At 40.3% G+C, this 21,326-nt stretch overlaps 1 protein-coding gene across 4 annotated transcripts in view; it reads right to left on the reverse strand.

The window, feature by feature from the left end:
* Window positions 1–21,326, reverse strand: part of NEXMIF (neurite extension and migration factor) — a 236,603-nt gene that overhangs the window by 200,251 nt on the left and 15,026 nt on the right. Inside the window, exons 1-3 of one of the 4 annotated variants that reach the window (XM_030576016.1) lie at window positions 19,695–19,773; window positions 14,070–14,186; window positions 1,548–1,705 (exon numbers count right to left, since the gene is read on the reverse strand). The exons of 2 other annotated variants lie outside the window; for them this stretch is intronic. The gene's annotated coding sequence lies outside the window, so the exon portion shown is untranslated. Of the gene's footprint in view, window positions 1–1,547; window positions 1,706–14,069; window positions 14,187–19,694; window positions 19,774–21,326 lie in introns of those variants that run through there. One more of the 4 variants, XM_030576015.1, reaches the window with a different exon arrangement.

Here is a 21,326-nt window from a genome sequence, read left to right on the forward strand (position 1 = left end):
TTTATTTTTAAAGTGAAAACCTCTTTTCCAAGCTGCTGCTGCACCCTCAGTAACTCTCACTCAGCCTCCTCATTTCCTCCCCCCCTCCTTCTTGTTTCCTGTCCTTTCAGACTCCCAACAGCCAGTGCTCCCAATTCTAATCATTACAAGCAATATCTGAACACCACAGAAGGCTCTGCCTACATGCCACTGCAAGTGTAGACAAGACCTCAATGCACCCTACAATTTCCATTAGATACTGTATTCTTCACTTTGTGTCCTAAACTGTTGAGATGAATTACTGTGCACAGTTAAACAGCTGATCTGATTCACCTCAGAGGTGGCTGCATTTCAGGTGTGGCTTGATTGGTATTGTCTGCTTCTCAGTTTAAGTTTGAAAGTTTTTTTTAGGCAGAGAAAACATTACCAGTATATCATCTTCTGGGTAACATTTTTGGCACCATAGTGTTTGTATAGTAGCACTCAATTGCTATTAAAAAAAATAATAATAATGGGATCTGAGAATTGTTATACTTTTGAGTTAATATACCCACTGTAACTTTACTCAAAAAGTCCTGAAAACTAGAATGTTGGTGGATAATAGTTAGTTCCAGTTCCTGAATGTCTTACTGCATCATTGTCCATTTTGTAGTAACAGAAAAGGGGCCAAGTTCACTGCTGGCAGATGCAGACACAATTCCATTACAGATAAAAGCATTGTGCCTACTTACATGAGTGGCAGATTTGTGTTAATCGCCAGTGATTCAGATATGAAAATCCTAGACAGGGAAAAGGTTTCAAAATTGCAAAGGGAGGAAACTAGTATTTTGCAACAGCAAATGATAATACAAATAAAAAAAAGGATACAGAAGAAGGGAGGCACATTTTACCCATAAGAAGTTAATAAATCGACATTCAGAATCAGATAGCTGGATATTTTTTTTTTAAAGAGGGGACAAAATTAAAAATAAATCACTGTATACTGTCTCTAATTTATAACAAATGTTAATAGGCATCCCTATTGTAAGTCTGTCATAGCATTTCTCTATAAAACCCTGTTTTCACAAAAACCACTGTTGGATAATATATTATATAAACAGAATTCAGACACAATTTTTATCACTAAAAGACTAAAACCAATCTTGCTTAAACCATGTAAAAATACTTTAACTCCTGTTATAATAGATATTAAATATCTTTCTATCCCTCACTTATCTTCAAAAGCTCACTTTTATATATTCCTGTCAAGGGTGCAGGTGACCCTTAATGCATGCTGAAGGTCAGCTTGGCATGCAAAAAATCCAGTATACGAAGCTTTGGCTCCTCTATCAGTCATTTAAAATTTGTATAAAAGCTCTTAAAAGATGAAACGATATGGCTCCCAAAGAGCCCAAGAAAACTATACACATTTTTAAAGTTCTCTCTCTCTGTATCTCTATCACTTTCTCTCAAAAAAAAAAAATCCTATGGGGAGGTGAGGGTAGAGAGTAGAACCATATGCGTTCAAGTAATATTAAGAGATGGAAACTCAGCAACACAACAGTTAACAATCTCTGAAAGTAACTCACCCTGTTATGCTGAGATTTTGCTGGGATCTCACTGAAGAGCGGGTAATTCTTACATACCATATGTTCTGTAATTGCTCATAACAACACAGAGAGGGTGAGCAGAGGATGGAATTCCATCTTCATTGCTGAACTTCCTTCCGTCTCTGCATAGATAGAGTCTGAATTTTAAAAGAAAGTAGAGTCAAGTGTCCAGCTGTTGAGACTCCTGAATTTTACACCTAGATCTGTCCATTAATTCTTTTAGTCACTTTAATGAAGTCTCCTAGCCTCCTAAGTCTCAATTTCTCTATCTCACAGAGGTGTCATGAAGTAGCAGTAGAGTTTTTGAAGAATTTTTAAGATCCAGGAATGAGAGGTGTTATGTAAGGGTTTGATTCTCCTCCCATTACAGTAGTCAAAATAAAAGCTCCCATCAAATTCAATAGGAATAAGATTGGACTCGTGTTCACCAGGAAAAGCGTTTTCACCAAGTTACCTAGCATGCGGTGTCTAACAGGAGGTAAAATCCTAGTAAAGACAAGGCAGTTTGTAGTTTTAACACATTAGTAGGTTGAGGTAATCCCAAAGCTTCCCCCCTTAGTGTTTATCTCTACCTGCTAACATGTGTGATAACCACAAATTGCCTTACCTTCAGCAGGATTTTTCCACACAACAACTAACTCTAGTGAACATACAGTGAGAAAACACCTTTTTCTCTCCTCTGCGGACATACCTTTAGTGGACATTGTTATGGTTACTGTAATGGGTGATTTGACACCCGCTTAGTGGTTGGGGTCATTATATGCATCAGTCAAATGTGACTGGCAATATCCAATAGTCATTTTAAATTTGCAGCCAAAACCTCTAGGTATCAAGAATGCTATAATTTATTTCTTGGCTGCTCCGTTTTTATTCAAAGTAGAATTCCGTCAACATTAAATAAGGCCAATAAACAAAAATGAAACAAAAAAGCTCACTACTAGTATTAGTAGACTAGTAAAGCAATAAAAATATGCTGAAATAGCAGAAAGAAAAAAAGCAGTTTAAAATCAATACAAACCAATAAATACTCATGTCCCATCTTACTCCACGTTACTGAGCACCTGAACATTTGAAAGTTTACCATTCTGAGGATTTTCACTATAGAAATCGAATCAGTTAAAAAAAAGCATTTCAGACAGTATATCTGCCACTAACATCCTCAGAATTTATGTGGTTTTACAAATCACATTTTCCCCAGTTTAAAAGTGTTTTATTTCTACTGTTGTGTGAAAAACCTACACAAAACAGGAGAAACTAACTATACATAGGAAACCTGGAAATTAACTGTACAGGTATTTTCAAATGCACAAAAATATCCTGAAAAGAGATTCCTCCCACCCCATTTTAGATGTTAACATATTAACACTGGTAAAGGTAAGTAAAAATAGTTCACACAGAAGTGCAATTTTGAAGATGATTGTCCCTTTAAAAACAGTATTTGTTGCTAACAACTGAACATAACATATTTTCCATCCACTACCACACTCTTGCCTCAATGTACGATAAATACCCACTCAGTTTAGTACAAAATACATTAAAGTGGTGGACATGGCACTGTCTCCTAAAGGCCACCAGAACTGTGGCTGCATGCAGCTCTTTTACAGACCACAGGCCTGATTCTTTCACTCTATTAGGAAATACCACCATTTCTGCCTGGCACGCAGAGAAGAGGCTTGGGGAGAAAAGTGTGTCAAATGGAGCCATCACAGCAACAGAAATGAGAGAGTATGTTGCCTTCATATTGCATTGCTTCAGGGTGGGTAGGTTTGGGTGTGAAAAAGCTAAGGTAACTACATTCCAGTTCCACAAATAATCCCAAACTCCCTCATAATCCCAGATGGATGTTTCTGCTAAAATTATCATCAGAGAATTAGTTAACAAAATTGACTTTTAAGACCAAATTTTTAAAAAGAAGCTTAGGCATGCATGTATTGCACAACTGTGCACCACATTTTCTCTCAGTTACCATACACACACATGGAAATCAGGAGATTGTGAATAACAAGTGGCCACTGTAATGTCAAAACATCCATTTAAGAGAATTGTTTCGTATGCTAAATTACTGTTAAATCATTGTAGCTGGGCATGCAAAAATAGGCAAGTTTCACAAGCAAAAGAGAAAATGCATACTGCAAGTGGCTTCTCTTCTCCCGTTTAAAAGTTTGGACCATAATCTGTCATAACTAGGTTTCAGAGTTAACACACAATTGACAAGAACCTCTCAAAGCTACTTTCACAGTCTATCTGCAGCTTCAATAAACACTACAAAATGGATTTACAATTTATTTCACGTTTTGAAGGTCATATTCACAGCCATAAAGGCTATACATTTAATTCTATTTTAAAATAAATATTAAATCCTGAAGAAACTGACAGGATCACTGGAAAATTGCTTATATGGAGACCCACAAAATAGCTGCTTCAGATAACCCTGGGTCATTGCAATGAATCAATATATGATGACAGAATGTCCTGCTGATGCAATGCCATGATACAAATATCACAACTCCTAGCAGCAATGCTGCAGGACAAAGTGGCTTCTCAGCTCCGTATAGCCAAATATCACTGCTATAAACATTCTGCTTACACACACGAAAAATGGCAAGACAACATTTAGACATACAAAAGTTTGTAAGTTGGGACATTATGAAGCAAACCAGTTGTTATTTGCTAATATGTATTAATCCCTGCAGGAATTTTGCCGGCATAGCCTGAAAATTCTAATCTTCGAGTCTAACCGCAGTCTTTAGCGGTTCAGTGTTTCATAAAGACAAAGATAGTGGACACTAAGGGCTGGAATACAGAATGTTACAAAAAGGAGATAATACATGCACACAGCATGTACTCCACACTCAAACACTGTTTATCAGATTGTAGCAGCACTGCGGCATCCAGTAGAGTAGATGTGCTGCTGTTCTGCTCATATTTTAATGTGCCATCTTGCAGTAGATGCCTGCACAGCAGAGTAAATACAATCTCTATATAAACCCTGCGCAGGCGTCCGGGGTTATTTCTGACTGTCATTATACTTCATTGCCAACTTAAAATGTAAAAAAAATGAACAATTCTCAAAATGAGTTAATTCCAATTTTATAATTATTTCCAGAAGCTTTTCATTATGCAATTTCAACTGTTCATTGAAAGCTTTTCCTTTGCAAAGTTTTCCTTGAAGCAAGACAACCAAACCAGACTCAGCTAAACCTTCTCCTCCCCTGCTTTGTTATAAACACAGACATGAATAACATTCAGAACATTTAGCCCCAAGAACAGTTTAATAATAATGCTGCAGCTCGCTTTATATGGAGGAAACTAAAAAAGAAACTAAAAAGGCTTAATAGGTACAAATATTGTGCTTCAATTGCAATAAATAAATCATGCTGAACTGGAGAAATGTAGCGATAGCAACATTCTGAATGATGTGGGTTCTGGTAACCCTCAAGCTAGAGCCGATTAGGTTTTGTTACATAGGTCCTTTGTGTATTTTTGTGCTGCTATACCAGTTAAATTGACCTCTGCAGGCATATGTGTTGCTTGTATTGTTTAATGGCTTCACATTTTAGCTTAACTTAAGCCACACACACACCCCAACAAATCCCAGTCTTTGTATTTGCTAAGACTATAAGACTATCTGTGACAAAGGAAAGGGAGCTGAACATAAACGCCATGAACTGAAATCCAGGAAACTCTGAGCAATTGGTGCAGAGGCAGAACACCACTTTGGCTGCTAAATGGGAGGCCTGGGCCCAAGAATGGAGTTAGATTTGTTGGCAGTTGTGTGCATTGGGCAGAACTGTTGCCATACTGGATCTAACCATTAGTCCCACTGATGCAGTATCCCACACCTTTGAGAACTGCCTATAAGGGATGTTTCAGCAGAAGATGGAAAGCTACTAGAATGCAACAAGGAAATTGTTCAATGCCGTAAATTGGGGAAAATTCCTTCCTGATCTGTTATGGTAATCAGCTACACCCCAAAGCCTGAGATATAATTACCCATATAGAGCTGGCATTACTACAAATATGATTGGTTGCAGAAGTATTCAGTCACAGTATTCGACTCATTGACTGGCAGTGAATTCCAGAGTCTGACCACACCATGTGGCTTTCCCGTATTTTTATCTATTTAAACTTGCCATAATGTAGTCAATGGACACCTCATTCTTGTAGTAGGGGACAACACAAAGGGGCCTGAGCAGTTTTCACTATGCCCTTCATCTTCTCAAAGAGACACCAACCATACATATGTACCAGGCTTATTGCACTACCACATCAACTGGTCATTTACCTCCCTTCTTTGTTTGGAGGGAAGATGTTGTGAGAACTGCCACTGGAAAGACAGGTGTGCAGAAGAGAAGATTTGGAAAGCCAGGTAGAAAAAATCTGGTACAAAACTTGTTCATGCTGAAACACCTTTATTTGCTCAGTTAGAATGTCTTGACCTTAGGGAAACCTCATTAAGTAGCTGAAGGGAAGTTTCAGCCAAGTTCTAAATATGTATTTTTCTCTGGAGCTTCTAGGAAGCAGAATTAGTAAACTTGGCTACAGGCCATAAAACATAATTACTTATGTGAAATTGTTTAAGTATGTAACTACAATTACTAATAGAGGAGCCCAGTGCCACAAATACGAAGGGATTCCATAGACTAGCAGCCTAGATTGCAGACAGAAAGCTGAGATAAGTCCTGAAGGAATAAGCATCTCTTAAGGAAAAACTTCAGAAAAGAATTTCTAGTTAATGGGGATATAATATTAAAGTGCAATCAGGCTCTGATAAGGAAGGTGGGCAGCAAGGGTACATTTTGAAACATGTGGCAGCTCATCACACAGACTCAGTTTTTGGCACCATGCAGAAGAAAGGGAAGAACAATCTATTTCCACAGTAGTAGCCAATCTCCTTCTTTCAGAAAGTTCAATGGTCAGTGGCAACCTAGTTTTCACTGGAGACACAAAAGCCTGGGGCTTAAACCATAGAGAAACTTCAGAGACACTGCAGAGCAATAACAACCTTCAGATATTAAAATAAAAGATGGTGTATTAAGTGATGTGGTAAATGCAATTTGTCATTTAGCGCTGTGAAGCTATGGATTTTAATGACAGGGTCTCAATTTACATTTAACGATCAGGTGTACTAGAACATTCTTGGAAACTGTGGATATTTTCCTGTCTCAGTAGGAATATATAGAAATTTCTTCTCAACTAACAATTGAATGAAAGAATTCTGCCCTGAAATCTTAGGTCCTGTAAGTTCTCTCCAGAGCCATATGAATATCAACGTACTGAACTACAGTCCAGCCAGGTCACTTCTCCACAAATCAGAGATGTTTTGGACAATTATGTATTAGCATATTTTTCCTCCTGAATGATCTCTTAAACCAACCAACATTTTATTGCATAATGACCATTTATACTATATATATGCTTAAAAACATTAAAATAAAAATATCTTGTTTTAATATGACATTTAAAGGTGGTTTTTTCCAAACCACTTGAAGTGACTTAGGAGCACAGGTCCCATTGATCTGTTCTGGGACCTGTGCTCCTAAATCACATGGGTGCTTTTTAAAATCCCCCCTTAATCTCAAAGCATTATGCATATTCAACAGATCATACATGCACACAGGAATCACTTCACAGACTTTGCAGTGCAACCGCTTCTGGGTAAATGGCAGCAAATATTTCACATTGTACAGCGGCACTGTGCAGTTTTCAGTCAGAAAAATTAGAAGAATTCCAAATCCAACTGAAACTATAAAGGAAAATGTAGGGAGGCAGAATGTAATGGCCCAAGTTGAATCTGAAATGACCCTAGGCTGCATCAACACTGCAAAAGTGGAACCCGTAATTCTCTACCAGTACTGCTCTACAAAGGTTGCAACAGTTCAGGCTGTAGGATAGACAGACCTTAGGTAAGTTCAGGGCATTTTGACACAGTGTAACACTTGGTTCCAGACAATGCTCTAACTTCTAAAGTTGCTACCACCAGAGAGGGTGTGCCCTAGTCTTGCCAGTACAGACACAACTTTACTCTTGCCAACAGTGATCACATTGATTTTTTTCTGAATTCTCCTACCATTGTAAAAGCAGCAAAGAATCCTGTGGCACCTTATAGACTAACAGACGTTTTGGAGCATGAGCTTTCGTGGGTGAATACCCACTTCCTCAGATGCATGTCACATCTTTGCTGCTTTTACAGATCCAGACTAACACGGCTACCCTCTGATACTCTCCTACCATTGTTCCACCAGTGCTAGCAGTCATGGATACACTGGTGTAGACTGGGCACAAGCAATTTCAAATCACCATCTCATCTAGTCATACTCATTAGATGACACAGCGGCAAAGTTGCTGACAGCCACTCTATAATAGACAATGCATCATTATCTCAGTCAGTGACGCTGAACTGGACATAAATGCAATGGTGGAAAATTTTAAGACAGTTGCTAGTGTAGATGCAGCTTTAAGTGTTAGTGTAGACTGGACAAACCTGTTTTCAATAGCCTTTCAACCAACACTGGTTCAGGATTTCTCAAGCAGCATGGAGATGGTTTTGTCTGGTCTACACCAATTTCAATTCTGGTTCAGGAATGACCAACTGCTGAACACCCATCCTCAATAATGGATCAGTTTCTATACTGGGCTATAGAGAGAGTAGTCTAACCACGTGATTGGGAACTAGGAGCTCCTGAGCTTTTCCTCCAGATTCATACTAACTCTCTCTGTGGAACACACATAGCCCGATGTCAATGCGAGATGTGCATGCTCAGCACTTTTGAAAACTCCCAGCCATTAACCTCCATACCTCAGTTTCCCCCATCTGTAACATGGGAATACAAATCTTCACAAATGAGTATTTCGATATCTAAAAAGTGCTATAAGAACTGTTGTTGTTATTATTATAGCAAATTCAGCTAAAATCGACATGGCAAAATAGGCACCAAGACCTTTTAAACACTTACATGTAATTGCATAGACATTTGCTGTTTCTCTCTTATGATTCTAAAAGTCACAAAAAAGGATTTTTTATGAAGGGTAGTAAATGGAATTTGTTCATAGCTGGTTTGAAACATGGATTCTTCTTTGTTAGCTATACAAAACTCAAAAGCATGTGACGGTGCTTGCAGATAAGATGAAGAAAAGCTCATGCTCCAAATAGCTCACAATCAGTTACAATCAGGTTTTAAACAGACCTACTTTTTGATTCCTTCCTCCTCCTTCACATAAAACTAAAATGACCACTTTTGAATTATGCTGACTTTCTGATTTCTTGTACATTTCTGTGCATTTATGGCTTGGTCCTACTCTAATTTAAAGTAATGGCAAACTCCCATTGATTTTAACGGAGTAGGATCACAACAGGGAACTTGTCCTTTGCCTGTCTGCTGTTTTGTTCTTTGTGCAAGTGCAGCGACTACTAGGCACAGGATGTCAGAGCAACAAATACTACAGACAAGCAATGGGCAAGTTTCCCCGTCATGATGCTGTGCCAATGTGCTCATCCATCCTCGAGCTTGGGCATCCCTTCTCTTCCAGTAATGGAACAAGAACCAAACCTACTAGGTTTTACCGAATTAGGTAGTGAGCTTTTGATACAGACACTCAAAACGGCTAGCTTCACTTCCACTGGAGAGCAATAGTGGCAGCCTAGAAACAAAAAGCTTATGCACTAAACCATTCTGATCCCGGACGACCCTGTCAAATCATTCTAACTCTTAATTAAAACGACTATTGTTGAGAGTGTAAGTGAACGCAGGTTCTAGTCTCATTGGTAAAAGTCCTGTTCTCAGACACATTTATGATGCATTCAGAGATTCCCTCAAGAGAACGCATCTGAGCTAGAAAGACTCAGGACTCTACCGTTCTCACTGAAAACATGCTGGTCAATCCACTTACATTAAAAATAACAACCTAATTAAGGATGAAGTAACCAATATCATTTAGGAGAAACATGTAATATCAGGGTTCAGAGTGGTAGCCATGTTAGTCTGTATCAGCAAAAATAACGAGGAGTCCTTGCGGCACCTTAGAGACTAACAAATTTATTTGGCCATAAGCTCTCGTGGGCTAGAACCCACTTCATCAGATGCATCTACACAAACATTCCACACAAAGATGGACTACAAGCCATCAGGAATAGAATCCCTGATACCATCGTGGCAAACCTGGTGACTGAACCTTGTGACTTTGTCCTCACTCACAAGTATTTCAGATTTGGGAACAACTTATACCTTCAAGCCAGCAGGACTGCTATGGGTACCTGCATGGCCCCACAGTATGCCAACATTTGTTTTGGCTGACTTAGAACAGCGCTTCCTCAGCTCTCGTCCCTTTATGCCCTATTCTACTTGTGCTACATTGTTGACATCATCATCTGGACCCTTGAGGAATTCCACCAAGATTTCAACAATTTCCACCCCACCATCAACCTCAGCCTGGACCAGTCCACACAAGAGGTCCACTTCCTAGTGCTAATAAGCGACGGTCACATAAACACCACCCTATACAGAAACCTGCTGACTCTATACTTACCTACATGCCTCCAGCTTTCATCCAGACCACATCACACTATCCCTTTGTCTGCAGCCAAGCTCTAGATACAACCACATTTGCTCCGATCCCTCAGACAGAGACAAACACCTACAGGATCTCTGTCAAATATTCTTAAAACTACAATACCCACCTGGTGAAGTGAAGAAACAGATTGACAGAGCCAGAAGGGTACCCAGAATCACTTTCCACAAGACAGGCCCAACAAAGAAAGCAACAGAACGCCGCTAGCCATCACCTACAGCTCCCAACTAAACCTCTCCAGCGCATCATCAGGGATCTACAATCTATCCTGAAGGATGATCCCTCACTCTCACAGACCTTGGGAGGCAGACCAGTCCTTGCTTACAGACAGCCCCCCAACCTGAAGCAAATACTCACCAGCAACTACACACCACATAACAAAAACCCAACCCAGGAACCAAACCCTGAAACAAACCCCGGTGCCAACTCTGTCCACGTATCTATTCCGGGACACCATCATAGGACCTAATCACATCAGCGACACCATCAAGGGCTCATTCACCTGCACATCTACCAACGTGATATATGCCATCATGTGCCAGCAATGCACCTCTGCCATGTACACGGCCAAACCAGACAGTCTCTATGAAAAGAATAAATGGACACAAATCTGACATCAGGAATCACAAAATTCAAAACCCAGTAGGAGAACACTTCGATCTCTCTGGTCACTCAATAACAACCTAAAAGTTGCAATTCTTCAACAACAATAAAACTTCAAAAACAGACTCCAACATGAACAGCAGAACTGAATTAATTTGCAAAACGGACACCATCAGATTTGGCTTGAATAAAGACTGGAAGTGGTTGGGTCATTACAAAACCTAAACCTAATTCTCCCTGCAGTGTACTCACACCTTCTTGTCAACTGTCTGAAATGGGCCACTCTCATTACCACTTCAAAAGCTGCATCCGATGAAGTGGGTTTTAGCCCACGAAAGCTTATGCCCAATAAATCTGTTAGTCTCTAAGGGCTTGTCTACATCACAAAGTTGCAGCGCTGGTGTGGGGGGTTACAGCGCTGCAACTTAGGAGGTGTACACATCTGCAGGGGCACCACCAGCGCTGCAACTCCCTGTTTGCAGCGCTGGCCGTACTCCCGTTTTGTCTTGGGTGTAGAGGGTCCAGCGCTGGTGATCCAGCGCTGGTAATCAAGTGTAGACACTTACCAGCGCTTTTCTTGACCTCCGTGGAATAAGTAGGTATCCCAGCATACCTGAGGAAGCCTCTGTTATCAAGCAGGTCTCCTTCCCCGGTTTGCTCTCGCGTTCCCCGAACCCCCGAGCAAGCAGGTCTCCTTCCCTGCGGTTTGCAGGGGGGTTCGGGGAACGCGAGAGCAAACCGCGGCGAAGCTGGTCTCCTTCCCCGGTTTGCTCTCGCGTTCCCCGAACCCCCGTGCAAGCAGGTCTCCTTCCCTGCCTTTGCAGGGGGGTTCGGGGAACGCGAGAGCAAACCGCGGCGAAGCTGGTCTCCTTCCCCGGTTTGCTCTCGCGTTCCCCGAACCGCCGTGCAAGCAGGTCTCCTTTCCTGCGGTTTGCTCTCGCGTTCCCCGAACCCCCGAGCAAAGGCAGGTCTCCTTCCCTGCGGTTTGTAGGGGGGGTCGGGGAACGCGAGAGCAAACCGCGGCGAAGCTGGTCTCTTTTCCCCGGTTTGCTCTCGCGTCCCCCGAACCCCCCTTGAAGCCGCCCAACAGCGCTGCAGTGTGGCCACATCTAACCCACTTGCAGCGCTGGTTGCCTGTAAGTGTGGGCCACTCTGCAGCGCTGGCCCTATACAGCTGTACTAATACAGCTGTAACAACCAGCACTGCAAAATTGTAGATGTAGACATACCCTAAGGTGCCACAAGGACTTCTCGGTTTTTTTTAATGTAATATCAGAAGTCACGCCACTAAGGGCTTGTTTATATACAAAATTATGGCACTTTAGCTATACCGGTACAACATCCCTAGTAAAGATTCAGTTATACTGCTTTGATGGCTATTATACAAGCATAGCTTATTCTGTATGGAAGGGGAATACGCTGTACCAGAGAAAGGCACTTTTAATACTTACTGCTTTAACTGGTCTACACTAGGGGTTGTACCAGCATAACTATTTAGATTAAACAAAAAAAAAAAATACACCCCCTGTACTGGTGTGGAGACGACGGCCTCAACATTTGCAGAAGAGAAGACCAGAACCTGCTTTGAGCCAAATAAAAGTATGGACAAGCCTCAAGAAAGGCTTGTCCACATGGTCCCACATTCTGGAGTACGTGGGTGTGAACTGCAGTCCCCACTTCATGCTGCACTATAAGGACCCCACGTGGACACTGCTGGTGTTGTGTCAAAGAGAGGACTAAATTAATGTGAAGTAGGTACCTTTTCATTTGTGCGAAGCAGCATCAAATGGCATTGTTACAGTGCAGAACACTAGTGTATGCAACAATTCACAACCCAGCAGTCCCGAACTGCAGGGCTGTGTAGACTTCACCTCATTCTCACTTCGCTAATCTACAAACCACTTATTTTTCACCCAAATAAATCAACCAGCAGTCTCACTCTGCTTCTCAGAGTGCTACAGTGGAGGCTGCTAACAGACTGGGGAAATGAGAGTGCTCAACACCTTACAAAATTAGGCCCTTACTAAGCCTTTGCTGCTTCCACTAAATATACTGAAGTATATATACTTGGATGGCGTGTGGTACAATCCCAATATAGGGCTAGTCTACACACACTTCGCTCAAGGAGATTCCTTATCTAGGTGATAAGTGTAAACAGATTTAAGTGCATCCACACAAGGGTTTGCACCAGGTTTAAGTAATTCCATTTAAAAACTGATTGATTTTAGTTAAGCCATTGCACTTTTTTGCATGCTGACAAGGTCTAAAACGAAAATGCACTGCAAATACTAAATGACTAATATATTTTGGGTCACAGCATCCTTTATATCATCATGTTTGTTTACCAAGTAACAAAACGTCCATTGGTGATAATTAGAGAGTTTTATGGAATCTGAATTTTAACTACCTGAAGGTTTTTAAAACACTCCCACATAAGCAAAATTTACTTCCAAAAGCCAAACATTGAGATCTCATCAATGAAAATCCTTAAAAATGATAGGACCAAGGAGCACTTATTTTTTAAATGATAAAACATTCACTCTGTTCCAGGACTGAACAGTAAGCTTGTATCTCATTTAATTACACTTATTTAATCACTTGCATATGTGTTTCCTATCCTGAGGAGATCCTGCATGCAATCTAAAGCACCTCAGACCAAAGTCTGCCACTGAATTCTTCACGTCTGCCTTATGCATTCCAATCATCAGAATGTGCAGTTAGTATACCATTAGGAATTCTACAACTAATTGCCCAAGTGGATAGGCTGAATTACTTTAGAAAAGTTGAACTATGTATTTTGTAAAATAATGCAAGTCATGATGAAATACAGCAAAGATCCTTGCAACAGAAGTCCTCTGTGTGCCATGAAGCTCCCCATCCTCTGTCAGAAGAGTGGATTTGGTTAGGTTTTTTTAAGTCTACACATATTTTGTATACAAACGACACTAGTAATACATGTTTCCAGGTGCATCCAACTTGTTATACTAATCTTGACGTCTAAATTTCTTTTAGCATTACACCTCTGCTCCATGTTCGTCAAACACAGATGAAATTAAAAAAAAAATCAGAATATCACATAACAAAGCATATTTCAATAAAATAAAATAAATCATATTCCCATATCACAATAACTGTAGTATTGGTACAGTAGATTGAAAAAATAACTTTATTGTTTATTGTTCTGTTTTCTACTTTAGATTCAATAATGTTTATATTAGTTCTAATATTTCCAACTAGTTGCTCTATTGTTAGAAGAACTAAAAGGGTAGTAAATAAGTATTTTGGTTTCATTCCCCTTCTACGGTTTCCCTTTAATGAAGAAACATTTACCTGACAATTTGCTCTTGGGATTAAGTAAAAGGCATTCACTTGTCTTCTAAATGTGAGAAGTATATTGTTCAAGACATTCTGTTTAAAACGGCCACTCAACCCAGTCAAAGGCCTTCCCTGCATCAATAAATAACAAGGCAAGTTTATTTTACTCTGTTGAATGAATAGAATTCAATATACGTTATAGATTATGTGAAGAATGTCTTCTTCGCATATGATGTCTGACTGATACTTATCACTAGTTTGATTATAGTCTCCATTCTAATTATCATATTTTAGCATAAACGTTAATATCTGTTTTACATTTAGAAGAGAAATGGGTTCATAGGATCCACAATTATTCATAGGTGTATATTCCCTGTGTATCACTGTGACGGTATCTTGCTGCATACTTTCCAGGAGACTATCCTTTCCTAGATTTCAGTAGGACTCTACTTAATGTGGACAAATGTTCAGTTCTTGCATAAAATTTTTAAAGAATTTGGGTGTACAGACATCTGATCTTGGGTTTAAATTGTTGATAGCCCTTTTGTTGTCTGCTTCCGATACTGGTACCTCTAATGCACCAAAATTGCCTTGTTGTCTTTTTTAAAATGGCAATTTTACTTTAAACTCTGCTATATCTGCTCTGCATTTCCACACTGTGATATATACAAATTGGCATGGAAATCCAGAAAGGCAGATTTAATAGATCTAAGATCTTAGAGAAAAGCTACAAGAATGGTTTATGATCTGGAAAACACACCTTACTATGAGCGTTAAAGAAACTCAATTTATTTAGCTTATTGAAGAGAAGGCTGAGAGAGGACTTGATCATGATCTATTGTTACCTATACAGGAAAAAGATTTCTGAGAGCAGAAATCTCTTTAATCTAGCAAATGAAGGCATAACAAGACTCAATAGCTGGAAGTTGAAGACAGAAAAGTTCAAACTAGAAATAAGACACTTAAAAAAAAAAACAATAAAAAACAGTGAAGATAGTTAACCATTGGAACAGATTACCAAGTGACGCAGCAATTTCTCCATTGCTTGAAGTCAATATTGGATCTTTTTCTAAAATATATTCACATTCAACCAAGTTATTAGGCCAGATGCAAGAATTAGCACTGAAGTTCTACGTCTTGTGTTACACAAATCAGATTATATTAGATGATCATGCTTTCAGCTTTAAAAAAATCCATTAACCTAGAATTTCTTACCTTATCCCTTTCAGTTTCCGACAACTATCAGTGTTGCCAACTCTTGCAATTTTATCACTAGTCCCCTGACTTTTTATGTATTTATTAATGTTCCAGCTCCTGGAGGAACATGATTAAGTGAAAATATCAGCTTCTCTCCCTCTCCTGCCAAAGTAAGTTTCTAGCAGTCATATTTGTGGAGAAAACCTTGGAAATGTGAACCCAATGGACCTTAAAGACTAAAAAAACTAGAATGCAAATAAAAAGATATCTACCATGGGTGGCAGGTATCATAGGCCAGGGGAGGCTGTGCCTCCCCAAACAGCCTGGCATAGCCCTGCCCCTGCTCCATCCCTAGGACCATTCCTGCAGTTCCTTCCTGGTTTCTGATCTTCTGTAGCCCAGGCTGGCTAGGGCATGCTACCAGGACTTGGGGCGCCTGGCACTGAGGCCAGGGCCATGCCACTCACCTGGCGCTCAGGGCCTGTGCCGGTTGAGAGCTCCCCCGGAGTACAGGGGCTGGGGGTGGCCATGCTGCCTGGCCACCCGTAGCTGAGGGTACTCAGATGGTCCATGGCTGGGGTGTGGGAGGGTGCTCTGGGCTCCTGCGGGGGAGGGGACAGAAGGGACGGGGTTGGGGGCTAGCCTCCTCAACAGCCAGTTCACCGGCTGCCCATGATCCCAACACAAGGCCAGTCAATACACTGGAATTCCATTTCATGAAAAAAATTTAGGTTTCAATATTTGGTTATTTTCTCCACTGGGACAAAAATGAGACCTTAAATTTTATTTTATTTTATTTTTTTGGCAAAAAAACACAGAGCTCCATCCCAGAACAGCCAATAGCCCAGTGGTTAGGGCACTCACCTGGGATATGGCAGACCCAGTCTCTGCCCAATTCAGACCAGGATGATGTGTCATATTCACTAGACCAGAGGTCCCCAAACTTTTCTTATTGCATACCTCCTTTCTTCCAGATCTACCAAATGTACATATACCCCCTTCCAGATCTGCCAGCTGCCTATATACCCCTACCCTTCTCATCACCAGTACTTCATGTGCTCTTCTTAACACTACCTGTCTTTAGCCATCTGTCCATTTTTCGCTGTTACAGACAGGTACAGTTATAGTGCAACATATACAACTAAAAAAGCCCTGAAGTTCTGAGCTCACTTAAACTGGACAGGTGCTGAGCAACTGAACTGAAGCTGTACAGTGACTGGCGGTGAAGGCTCTGTATGTCAGTGTCTCCGTGAACCTGATTTCTCACTGGTAAATCTTGAAGTAAATTAACTATGGTATTCTATATAATAAATTCCCACAGAGTTTTAAAGCTTCATCTGAGTAGCCTACTATAAAAATACAATAAATAAAATAATTAATAAATAAAATCCGCCATTACACAATTTCTCCCACATACCCCCCCAGAGATGTCTCATGCCTCCCCAGGGCTATACATACCACAGTTTGAGACCCCTTGCACTAGACTATAGACTCAGCTTCTCTTATTCCAAGTGGAACAACCCCAACAGGAGAGATTGAGAGAGAACTGCTTTAGAACAGCCAATAGCCTGATGGTTACACTGTTCAGCTGGGATGTAGGAAAGTCAAGTTCAAGTCCCTGCACTGTCTGATGTGGTGCCCAAATCACTAGGCTATAGAGTCAGTCTGTTTCTCTGGCCCAATGAATATGTATTTATTTATGGAAAGTTCCACAGGAGAGAGATTCCCACCCTGTGAATTTGGAACCTCCACATCCCAAGTAAGTTCCCTAATCACTACCAACCATTATTTTTTAAAAATCTCTGATTTTTAAATGCTTGGGTTTGGCAATACTTCAGTTTGCTTTCTTATGAATTATCCTTCTCAAAGAGATATGCCAGTATTTTATCAGCTTTGTTGCCCTTGACATAAGCTAACGTTATTTGCCACTTTACCCAATCCCAGCACAGTATAGTAATTTCTCCCCTTTCATATGTATGTGCTATGTATTGATTCTGATTTTCTGTATGCGACACTCTATACCTTGGGAGAGCCCCCTGTAACACCCATATTCTGCATCTATATATAATTGTGATATTGCATATAAAGCATGCCTTGCAAAGTATCATGGGAAAGGTTATGATCAGCTGAAACCCACTGTTCCATCTAAATATGTGTATCATCAACGCACAAGAGGTTATGAGATTTTGTAGTATGGTTGTCACTGAAATATGCTGTGGGTTTGGGAAGCGCCAAGATACTAGCTCCCCAAAGACAATAATCGGGGGGGATAACCAATGCTGGGCGAGTGTTGAACAACCATCAACAGCCATTGTCCAGCAAGGGAGCTACAATGCAATGACTCTCTTGCACAAGGCCACACCAGGGGAATTGTTCAACCTTGTCTGGTGACTCAGCAATGTCCACCAAACATGCCTGGACTTGTGTTCTCCAAGCACATGGACTAAGGCAGAGGTTGGCAACCTTCCAGAAGTGGTGTGCTGAGTCTTCATTTATTCACTCTAATTTAAGGTTTCGTGTGCCAGTAATACATTTTAACATTTTTAGAAGGTCTCTTTCTATAAGTTTATAATATATAACTAAACTATTGTTGTATGTAAAGTAAATAAGGTTTTTTAAATGTTTAAGAAGCTTCATTTAAAATTAAATTAAAACGCAGAGGCCCCTCGAGCGGAGGCCAGGACCCGGGCAGTGTGAGTGCCACTGAAACTCAGCTTGTGTGCCGCCTTCACGCATGCCACAGATTGCCTACCCCTGGACTAAGGGTATAAAACAGAACACAGGGGCACCAATGCTTCGCCTTTTCTCCTCCCCCCACCTATGCTGCAAGCAACAAGGACACTTAGAAGACTGAAGACTCTGACAGAGGAGACTGGCCCAGGTTTCAAGGGTGAAACCTGTGTACTATGAACTGTAATATCCAGTGGGGTGAGAAAAACTCCTTAATCTAGATATTGCCCAGTCTAATAGGGTTGAGAGGTTAGACTACATGCTTATATTTTATTCGGTAACTAACTCTGACCTTTTGCCTATCACTTATAATCATTTACAATCTATCTTTTGTAATCAAACTTATTTTACTTTTTATCTTTACCAGTGAGATTACATGAAGTGTTCAGTAAATCTGTTTAGGTTTAAAAAGGCTGGTTTATATCCACTTTCCATTGATGAAGTGGGGACCAATTAATAAACTTGCACTGCTCAAGAAAGAGTCTTGAGCAGTGCAAGATGGTATATTCCTAGGGTACAAGGCTGAGAGTTGGGGGAATTTGGCTGGTGCTTCTCTCTGTGTGATTCCTGAGTGGCTTTGGGAACATTCATGCAATCTACCTGGGTGTGCGGCTCCACGTGCTGTCATGCTGAGTGATAACAGTACCTGGAGGGGTTTGCTACTTGTCACTAGCAAAGCACTGTGAAAGACAACCCAGGTTGGAGAGATAAGGGGGCACAATGGTCCCACAGTCCCAGGTTGCACCCCAGGGATCCCGTCACACTGTATACTTATGAGGACTTCCAGACTTTGTACCTTGCTTCATTTTTTTCCTTAGGACATTAGACCTTAGCAAGCAACGTCCTTTGAGTTACAACTCTGCCCACTTCCCATCAGTAGCGTTATCCATATCATTCAGTTCTCTATGTTCAAGGTTAATTTTTGTGACTATCTTTCAATCCCCAGTGCTTTCTTCAGCTTTCCTCCTCTGCAGTTTGTACAGCTGCCCATACAGAGGGGCATAATCTGACAAATACTATTGTTAATATCAATTCTATATACCATATATAGATGTTTACAGCCTACAAGCACCAGATCCATTCTGGAGGACGAATACTGACGCCTTCTGCATATATCTGCTAACAATATTTCAGTAATTTTTCCTCCCCTACACTTTTTTTTTTAAATCATCTTGTCTATCTTTAGTTCCGGGACCCAATTAAAGTCCCCGATCACAAAGAATGTGAGGAGCAAGATCTAACTAGAAATTATTAATGAACTGATTTTTTTCATTGGGAGCATACAGATTTATATAAAGGTAGTTTCTCACCCATTTATAATTCCCAAGACAAGTATATATCTAATACAGACCTCATTTGCTTTTTAAAAAAATATTACAAGCCTGATTCACCACAGCATTACTGTAGTCTTGCACTAGTATAACTTTCACTAAACCAGTGTAAAATTGGTGTAACACAGGGCAAATCCAGTCCTATTTGTAATGGGAGATTTATTCTGATTAGGACAGCCAACCTCTCTATTTTCTTTTACCAACTGCAGAAGATACATTTCCAATAGCTGACTCTTCTTCAAAGATGAGTTTCTCACCTTCAATATCTAGATGCAACTTTTTAAAGGTAATTTGGTATCTCTTCCCCACCTCTAGCCCCCCTTGATTGGGTTATTAAGTCTATTAACATTCAAGATACTATTATATAAGTACTGCTACTCACCATTATGTGGTAGAATTAGAGAGAGAGCTATTAGAACCACAGTTTGTCTTGTTTCCTCTAATTCTCTGATGTGAACTTGGATACCAGGGAGAGAGAAAACCTTTATCAAATCATCTGGAGCTTCTGACAGTGGAGAAAAAAAGAAAAGTGGATAAAGGTTCGGGGGTGGGGGGACAGTCAGAGAAGTGAGCACACAAGGCAAATGAAAAAGTAAACTTCATATATATTTGTTAGATAAACTCAGTGAGGGGGAAGGGATACATGATACTTTTTTCTCCCCTTCAGGGTGAATAAATTACTCTCTCATCTCTAATTTTGTTCTTCTTTTCCCAATCTTTATTTTATCCTACCCCTACCTCCCCACTTTAGAGCTTTACAATCTGAGTAGGATCAGGCTTGATCAGTACTTAAATGGGAATCCACCACCCAGCCTGAATGCTACAAAAAGTGCTGGTGGTGATACTCCTCTCTCTTATTTTAGGCTGAGAACTGGCTCCTCTCTAGATTATTTTCAGGGACCACTGCTGGAAGTGCCATTTTTCTCACATGAAACTGGCCCTGAACAACAGTGGTTATTAAAAAGACCTCTGCACCTTTAACGGGAAGAGAGAGCTTGTGGTTAAAGTACTTCATCAGCATTTTGGAATTAAGCCAGACAATCCCTTGTGAGAGAGGAAACATTTCCATTTTACAAATAGGAAAACAGAAGGTCAGAAAGTTTTACAGCCCAAGGTTTTCAAGAAGTCTTTGATTTTTTTCAGTGTTCAGATGCCCAAGTTGAGATGCCTTGGGTCTGGTTTTCAGAGGTGCAGAGCACTTGGAGCTCTCATTGACTTCACCTGGAGCTGCATATTGTGACCACAGATAAAAGTCGTATACAAAGTGTGTCTAGCTGGGCTCACAAAAATTAGGGCACCCAACATCTGATATTATTTTGGAAAATGATGATCTTTAAGAAAGATGCCTAAAATCACATCAAAAGTCTGTGGCAGAGTTAGAGTTAGAATGCAGACCTCTTGGCAAGCACTCCTGTGCGATAGCCACAAGGCCATCACATTTACATGCCTCTTAGCACATTTATTTCTCAACTTTTCCAAAAGGTTCTGCTATCACTGTAAGATCTTTAAGGCTTCACACAATGTAAATGAATTCTTTAAATAGGCTTACTGTAATATCTATCACATATTCACTTAGGTGAATGTGACTGCATAAATGAGCCACGGATAGCACCCAGTTAGGGAATAAGTAACTACTGAAGTAGCAGCAGCACAGGGTTTTTCACATCCCACTCACCTTTCAATTGTGGTTCATAGACTTCTGTAGTAATGACATATTACTGAATATTTTGATTTTCGAGCACAGACTTATTACAAATTCATACTGCATACTGTATATGGAAAGAGCCAAAGGATGCAACACAGAAGTAACAAGAAAAGGCAAGGAATCAACACTAGCATGAGAAGAAACACTTTTTTCAAAAGGAGAAATTGAAAACTGTATATTTTAAGGTAATAGATATATTAGTTATAATACTTGGCACTTAGAGCACTTTTCATCTTCAAAGCACTTTACAAACTTTAACCAGTGTTCACAATACCTGTGGGAAGTTGGTACATAAGTATTAGTAATTTC

The sequence above is a fragment of the Gopherus evgoodei genome, chromosome 9, assembly GCF_007399415.2.
Source record: "Gopherus evgoodei ecotype Sinaloan lineage chromosome 9, rGopEvg1_v1.p, whole genome shotgun sequence".
Lineage (NCBI taxonomy): Eukaryota > Metazoa > Chordata > Testudines > Testudinidae > Gopherus > Gopherus evgoodei.